The sequence below is a fragment of the Camelus bactrianus genome, chromosome 3 (genome assembly GCF_048773025.1).
Source record: "Camelus bactrianus isolate YW-2024 breed Bactrian camel chromosome 3, ASM4877302v1, whole genome shotgun sequence".
Lineage (NCBI taxonomy): Eukaryota > Metazoa > Chordata > Mammalia > Artiodactyla > Camelidae > Camelus > Camelus bactrianus.
In genome coordinates, this window is record NC_133541.1 from 35843928 (window position 1) to 35852025 (window position 8098).

An 8098-nucleotide genomic window follows, 5' to 3' on the forward strand; every position below is an offset into this window, starting at 1 on the left:
AGTGGGCCATCACTTTCCCCACACTCTTAGGGATCATCCTAATAACTAGTGTGCATCATCTCCAGGATATTAAATGCTGTATCTTAGGAATGGGACCCCAAATTGACAACTCTTCCCTTTTCCAAATCTATGCTCTTTCTCCTTTGATTAATATCCAATGCATATGTCCCTGGATCAGGACCATGGTAAGTGACCTAGCTCCAAAATCACATCTCAGCACCTGCTTTTTTGGAACACTCCTGGCACTAACTACTGAAGTTTGTGTTCTCTGGAAAGCAGACCCTGCGACTAAGATTGGCAAATAGTCTGTTAATAGGTTGTGCTCTTGGGATCAAGACCTGTGGAAGTGGAAAAGAACAAGATCGGTCAAAGGAAGAAGCTGACCAGGATACAGTTCCAATAGAAGCCTCAGCTGATTCCTTGGGTAATTCTGAAGACAAGATCCTCCTTTAGCGATCCAAGTTGGGGAGAAAGGGCAAGGCCTTTATCACACCGCCACAATGAATACTGACCACCCTAGGAGGCAGATATGGCACTAAGAGAGGCAGCTTTTTTAGCCGAGGCAAACCTGAAGGAGGCTAACAGCCAAAGGGTATTTTGATAGCACACCCAGCAGCTAGGGTAATAAATCCTTCATTCCTGAAGGGGAATCTGGGTGGGGCACCACAGCCTCCACACATAGTGTTAGAGTATACTCATACTAGACAAGTCATGTCTGCAAGACCTTCCATTTATCGCCTTTCCAAAATTAGACGAGGATGAAAAATCTCTGGAGAGCATCCGAAGATCTGATCAAGAGCTTAGGAATCAGAGAAATTGACACCAGTTAAAGGGTATGACCATGTTTAGGCCATGGTCTATTTCCAGAAACAGAGCTGCACAAACTTTGTCTTCACACAGAATACTACATTTCTCCCAAAAGTGGTTGGGAGCCCAATGAAACTATATTGAATTTGGGTCAGTACACTTGCAAAGCCTAAAAGAGGTTGTATGTTTTCTTGCCTTGAAGATGGGCCCCAGGTCAATCGCACAGTTTTATTCATGCTGGAAACAAGGGCAAGGAGACCAGCACAAGAGAATACACTTCCTCATAAGCAGCATGCTTATTCACAACCCACGGCACAGGGGTTGCATGGGGCTTCATGGAAGAACCTAGCTCATGCTAGCATAAGTCTGAAAAGAAGCTGAAGGTGTAGCTTACTTACGAGAATATCACATAAAGGACCTCAAGCCAGGAAGGTGAAGATTGAAGTATACAGTGTAGGGAGAACATGATCAATGTTCTAGCATCTCAGGATTTTCCTCACACCTCTCTTAAGAGATGTGGTCTCCTGGATCACTAACCCAACTGTTACTGAAGTATATCCGAAATGCTAGAGCCTTGAGGTAGATAGTCAGTCAGCCTGGCCAGACAATCCAAGTTCCAATCCAATGCCCATGAATCTATTGTTGTCATAACCTGGAGCAAACCCCCATCTCCTGGAAAACCACTGGAACTATAACTTCCCCTTCAGGGAGTGGAGCCCTAGCATGCAGCAGAAGTAGTTCCAGCTGCAGGATTTGGGGAGAGAGGAGTCGGGGTGGGCCAGAATACCCAGCATCAAGGCACCTTCTTCCTCTTGGTAGGGATGGGAAGGGCAGTGAGTGAAATGTGATCCTCCCACCAGTCTCATATCTAACATCAAGGTAAAGGCTACCAGCCCTTGGAAGTGGGGTTTTCAGAGCATTATTAGGCATTCATGGCATAGACAGTTCTAAGACTTTCCTAGAGTGGCAGTCATAGAGCTAAGTTTGGGCTCAGAAGCTGAATTACGCAGTGTGACTGGGAGCTGACCTCCACAGGACCCTCAGATAGTACTTCTATTCAGCTTACAGAGATGCTGCTGTGTGACTTGTGTGGCTGAAAAACACCCTGATCACTTTGTTACCCCTGCCAAGCACAAAGTCAATATCACACATGATCCTGGCTCCTATGAGCCCAGGACTTGGTTCATCCTGACATAAGTTCATCTTCAGGAGAAGAGACAGAAGGTTCTTCAGGTTACATAATCCCTCTGAGATTGACAGCAGTGGGCAGCAGGATTTTGATGAAGTTGACTAACATAGTACTGAAATAGGTGGCGGCCTCTCCCTAGATTTGGTCTATGCCATAACAGTCAAGCTCAAGGCCTTAATCCAGTGACTTTTAAAGTGGGAACTTGGAAAAATATCCCATGGCAACAGTATCTTAGTGTTGGCGGGAGGTAGGAAGAGCGGCTTTTATGTCTTGTCCACCTCTGAACCCTTGGGGAGAGAGGAAAAAGGGCTCTGAACAGATTAAGATAAATCTTTGTCTTAAAATTCTTCACAAGGTCCCCGTCTTCTACAGCAGTAGTTCTTAATCCTCCCATTTTTATAACAAATATTTTGTGATGTCCTTTTTATTATCCTGAAAGAAAATTTATAGGTTAAGTAGAAACTTTCTAAACATATTTAAAACAAAACAATGCAAAAACCTAGAATTTTTTTCTAGCTGTATTATGAAGAAGAAACTTATAAAGAAAGTACTTACAATAAAATAAAATAGCTTTCAATAGTAAATGCCCAAACACAAAAACACTGAAAGACGTAATAAAGTAGTCAGATGTTTACATCTATATGCTGAGCCACCACACATGACAATACATATGCCAACTAATACAGGCAGACATATTGGAAACACAGACACAAAGAGTCATTTTATTGTAGCAACATGACTTTATGAAATTCTGAATAATGTTTAGACATTTAAAAAATATTTTTTCTCAATTTACACACAGTGATATTCCCCAAAATTTCAATGTATATTAAATTATATAAAAACTTTTGGTGTTTTTATGTAAAGTGGAGATTGGTTCTGGACCTAGAAATGATAAACATGTTTTTCACCTACATAAATGTCAGGTGGATGTGGGGCATTTCTTCATTGCAAGGAAATACTCCATGAACATCTAACACCCTTGGCCCCTACCCAGTAAATGCCAATAGCACCTGGCAATCAATGTGACAGCCAAAAAGAAAAAAAAAATGCTCTCTCAAATTTCCAAAATGCCCCTGGCAGCAGTACTTCCCTGTGAAGAATCCCTGGCCTGCAGGGTGAAATCCAGACTCCCTCACTGCCTTAGTCAGCTTGGGCTGCCATAATAAAATACCAGAGACTGAGGGGTTTAAAAAACAGAGATTTTTTTCCCTGGAGGCAGGAAGTCTAAGATCAGGGTGTTAGCAGTTCTATGAGTAAGCGCCTCCTGGCTTGCAAATGGCTGCCTTCTTACTGTATCCTCACTTGGGTGGAAAGAGAGAGGAGGGGCAAGCTCTTTGATATCTCTCTTATAAGGGCACTAATCCTATTGGATCCAGGCCCTGCCCTAATTAACCTTACTTCCATTAAGGCCTTATCTTCAAATACAGGCACACCTTGGGTTAGGGCTCAATATATGAATTGTGGGGAGACACAACCCAGTCCACAACACTAGCACATCATACAAGGCCCTCCATCATCTGCCTTCTGTGGGCATCCCTGCCTTGCAAGCTCATCAACACTAGGGTGATTGTAACTCCCCCTGCACACCCTGCCTTCTCATGTCTTTGTACCTTTGTTTGCACTGTGCCGTATGTCTGAAATGACTGACCACTTCTTTAATGAAGTCCTTCCTCATTTTCCAGGCTGACTTAGGTATTCTTTCCTTGCATTTCTCTGTATGATTCTACCTTCAAATTCAGCAAGCTGCATAACTTAACACTCCCTTTTTTGTGAGTTCCTTGAAGATACTGTGTCTTATTAGGCATTGATTCCTAATCACTGAGCACAATGCCTGGCACCCAGTGGCCCTCACTTTCCATGTGGTGGAATCCTGAGTGGTTAGAATCATGGGAGCAAGTGGGTTTACAAAAGAAGTGAGTGATGAGAAGGGGGGAAAATAGCTCCTATCAGTAGTAGCATGGAGAAGGAATGTTCACACAGGATGAAAGAGAAGGAGAAAATTTCAGTGTCACTGAAAATTATGGGAAGGGATATTCAAGGAATATATAGCCAGCTGATTTCTGGACCATCGAATATCGAGAGAATTAAGACCAAAATGACATCAGGTCTCTAAAAAAGACAAATCATTGATAATATTCAAAAGAGAGTCCCATCTGAGTGGGGTTGAAGAGGAACAGATAATGGAGGTTTAAGAAGAGATTAAATTGATGAGAAATGGAAGTACTTGCCACAAACAACAAGCTCAAGGGTTCTGTAGATACTTTAAAGTTAGCTCTATATTAACATTCCTCAAAATACAACAAACTTTGTCTTTTTAGAGTACAATTTTTTTTACTTAAGACTGTTTAAGCCATATATGAAAAGTTTAAAGAGAAAGGAAAAGTCATCCAATATTTTACAACCCTGAGGTAAACACTTTATTTTTTTGGTGAGCATTTTCCTAGTCACCTTTCTATGCAATTATACATCTTTATGAAAATGAGAGATTATTTCTCTCTCTCTCTCTCTCTTTTTTTTTTTTTTTTTTTTTTTGGTTAGCACATTTGGTAGTTTATGGAACTGTTTTTAGGATCCAGTGATTGCAAAGTATTTGTATAATTTTTGAAACATTCAGCATCTCATTACTTCATGTGTTGCAGATCACTTAATTAAAGGTTAGAGATATTTTCACTGGTAAAAGAAATGGACATAATTTATTCTGGGAAACTTGGCTTTCAAATGACATGCATTTGATTAAATAAAGTGCAGAGTTTCCTTTGGTTTTAGTGTTTTGGTGAATAAACAACTTCGCATTTCTCTTGTGTGTTGTTGGGGACATGTTTGCCTCGCCTTTGTTTTCACTGAACTCTAAGCTCTGAGAGATCAACCAGGGTGGGAGGTCATGGCCACTAGTCTTGTGAATGAAGGCCTGGTGAAAATCCAAGGACAAAGTCCTCTGCTCTGGCTTTGGAGGTGGGCTGGGTGACTTTGTCTTTCCTACCCATTCCCCAGAGGTATGGAGGGTGTCAGACACATTTCTTTGTGCCTCCCACTTACCCATCTGTGGGAGGCAGGTCCTTGTTCCTACTCCAAGTGGAATTTAAAGGTAGGACCACTCCTCTTCCATGAATTCTTGACTCTCTCTCATTTGCATGCAGACAAAAGTTAAGGGGAGTCAGGTCTCCTAGAATGAGGGACTGGATGGCTGACCCTCAAATGACCTCCCAGATCTAAAATTCTGTGCATCTCTAAGGCAGAAGCTCTGCAGAGGCAAACAAGTTTCCATTTTATTGTCAGGAACCCTTAGGACCAAACTTAAGGGTGAAGCTTCCAGCCCAGGTTATGCGATACAGCGTCTCTGCTCTGTAAATAACAGAATTGGCAACATCTCAACTTCTTCCCACTCTGTAGTTTTGTTCCAGAATCAAGTATTTTCTGCTTATGTACCAAAAAGCCTGAATCTCCTAATCTAGGGCTATAAAAAAAGACACAGAATCAGATATAACATACGAGTTTACACAGGCTCTGTCAAAGGAATGTTGTTTGTTCTGATGTAAAAATTAAAGATCAAAAAAAAAAAAAAGATGCAACCACACATTTAGATGCCACATTGGACCCATCAGAAATAATTTTGACCTACCTAGACATTTGTTATTAAGAAACTGAGACTTTATAAGATCAGTTGTCTTAAATAGGGTCAAACAGTGTCAGAGCCTGGTCTAGAAGAGAAATCGCACGACAAACTGTTCGGTGCTTTCCCTATTTTATGGTTCTGCTTCACACACCGCCATATGCTCTCTCAGACAAGCACATCTATGAATATAAATAGATAGATTCATATATGTATATATATGTGTGTCATCAACCATTTCCAGCATTTATGCACATAATGGGGTGCCTGGGAATAGTTTACTTTTCTCCTCAAAAGTGCCCACAGTTGCTTATTCTGAACATCTGGAATAATGGAACGCTAAACAAAATACAGTGTGCATAATGCCAGGCACACTTAATCCTTCTTTTGAATGAATTACTGAAATTAGTGTAAAGGAAAGAATTCAGTAGACCTAATAGCACCAATCTTTAATGTCACAGCTAATATATTGCAACACAAAAATCTCCCTTGAAGTAGATTTATTCATATGGAAGCCCTGTCACATGGGCTGAAAACAAGCCAGAGTATCACATCCAAAAACAGTGATAAATGGCCATCCCCAGACAGGGGAAGGTGTCCAGTAAGGCCTCTAGAGTATTGGAGTGGAACCAGGTTAATTTAATATCTTTATTCATTGTTTGGTAGAGGGTAGGGGGGTAAACTGTATCCCCTACTTGTTTGGTAAGTGTGTTAAGTTGGCAGCTGTTTGAAATTGTAACAATAGACGATATAATGCACCATGGAAAAAAGAGGCTAGAAATATGGCAAAAGTCGTGAAATGAGATTCAATTTGGAAATACGAATGCTGATACAATCGGGAATTATAATACGAAACAGGGAAACTGTCCAAAATCTGGTCTGAAGGGAGAAAAAAAGAGCAAGTAACAAAAATCACAGTAATTTTCATTCCCAAATAGGATCTGCCACTTCCAAGAGCAGAGACTAAAACTTTACATATTTGCAAATATTATACGAGCCAGAGTGTGTAGCTGAGAGCGCTGTAACAAGACCACAGAGGGGCACATCAGGTCAATAACCATGTGAGGCCACTCTAATAGCAACACAGAATCAGCTGGCAGCACTTCCAGAAAAGCCTGGAGAATTGCATTAGCAGATCTATTAGCCTCAGGTGACTGGAAGTCACTCACAGCAGAAAGGTTTTTGGACTCCTGGAACATGGAATAGGTAGCAAGTGACTGGCACTTTAATTGTTTGCCTATGACAGTCAACCTGTGTGCAGTTAAGGGTCAAAGCATTAAAATGGATAACATAATCCTTCTGATAGAAGGTGAAAAATAACATGCTAATGCTACCACTGTTTAATTATGACCAACAGGCAGAATCCCGTCCAATAAGTATTTTTTTTTTTTGATACAAATAGTGCTGCTCATGGGCAAAAGTGACATGGAGACCTCAAGCGAAAGCCAAGATGAAAGGACTTGCCAGAAGAATGAAGGAATTTTTTTGGACATCTCCTCATCAGAAATTTTAAGTTATTCTGAGGCCATTATTCATTTTTCAGATTATTTCCCATAAGCATCAACTCTGAATGAACCAGATTTAGGTACAAATCCTACTTCTATTACTTTCTATCAAGGCATCACTGAAAGTCTCTTATCCTTGATTTCTTCAGCTGTAAAAGGCAGATAATAGTATTACTTGGTTTGATACAAGGACTCAGTGCATTATGCATAAACAACTCTTTGCCCAATAGCCACTCCTAGGAAGCACTTACAAGGGAAGCCAAAAAATTCTAACAGAAGCAGTACAGTGGAGGAGAAATATCTAGTTCAACTCTCAGTTCTTCCCAGCTCTGTAATTTGGAACAAGTTATTTAAGCATGCTGTGCCTCTGTTTCCTTTTTTTTTTTTTTTTTTTCAGTGCAAAGAACAGTAGAACCTGCAACCTGGATCGGGGAATAGTGATTGGAAGAGAGAATGAGAGGTCTCCTTGGATGGTGGTAACGTTCACTTTTTTGACCTGAATAGCGCTTTCCATTTGTGAAAATTTATTGAATTGTACATTTGCAATTCTGTTCATTTTCCCACATGTGTATTTCAATAAAATGTTATTTAAAAAAAAAAGGATGGTGGTACCTGCCTTACCACGTGGCAGTTGTGAGATTTAAATGAGAAAATATATGTAAAGCTCTGGTATCTAGCACATAACTACTCAAAAATATTGGCTACTATAAATTCATATATTAAATTCAAGAGGCTCTGAACTCCAAACATATTAAATAAGATACAAATGATGAGGTCAGTTGCATTACCTTTCATTTGTCTTAGCTGGTAAATCTGAATGTCATAAGAGCTGTTTACATGGTAGGTGTCTGACTTGCAGTGATTAAGAGCATAATCCATGGAGTCATGTTCAAATCCTGGCTCTGACTCTCACCAGCTATGCCACTGTGGGCATGTGATTTAACCTCTTGAAATCTCAGTCTCCTTATCTATAAAAGGACTGTC

At 40.5% G+C, this 8098-nt stretch overlaps 1 long non-coding RNA gene across 1 annotated transcript in view; it reads left to right on the plus strand.

Annotated features, from left to right (window-relative positions):
- LOC141575225 (uncharacterized) overlaps positions 1–7670 on the plus strand; it is a 30467-nt gene extending 22797 nt beyond the window's left edge. The window contains exon 3 of the long non-coding RNA XR_012502649.1: positions 7512–7670. This is a non-coding gene — a long non-coding RNA (uncharacterized LOC141575225). The remainder of the gene's footprint in view (positions 1–7511) is intronic.
- Positions 7671–8098: the final 428 nt, after the last annotated feature.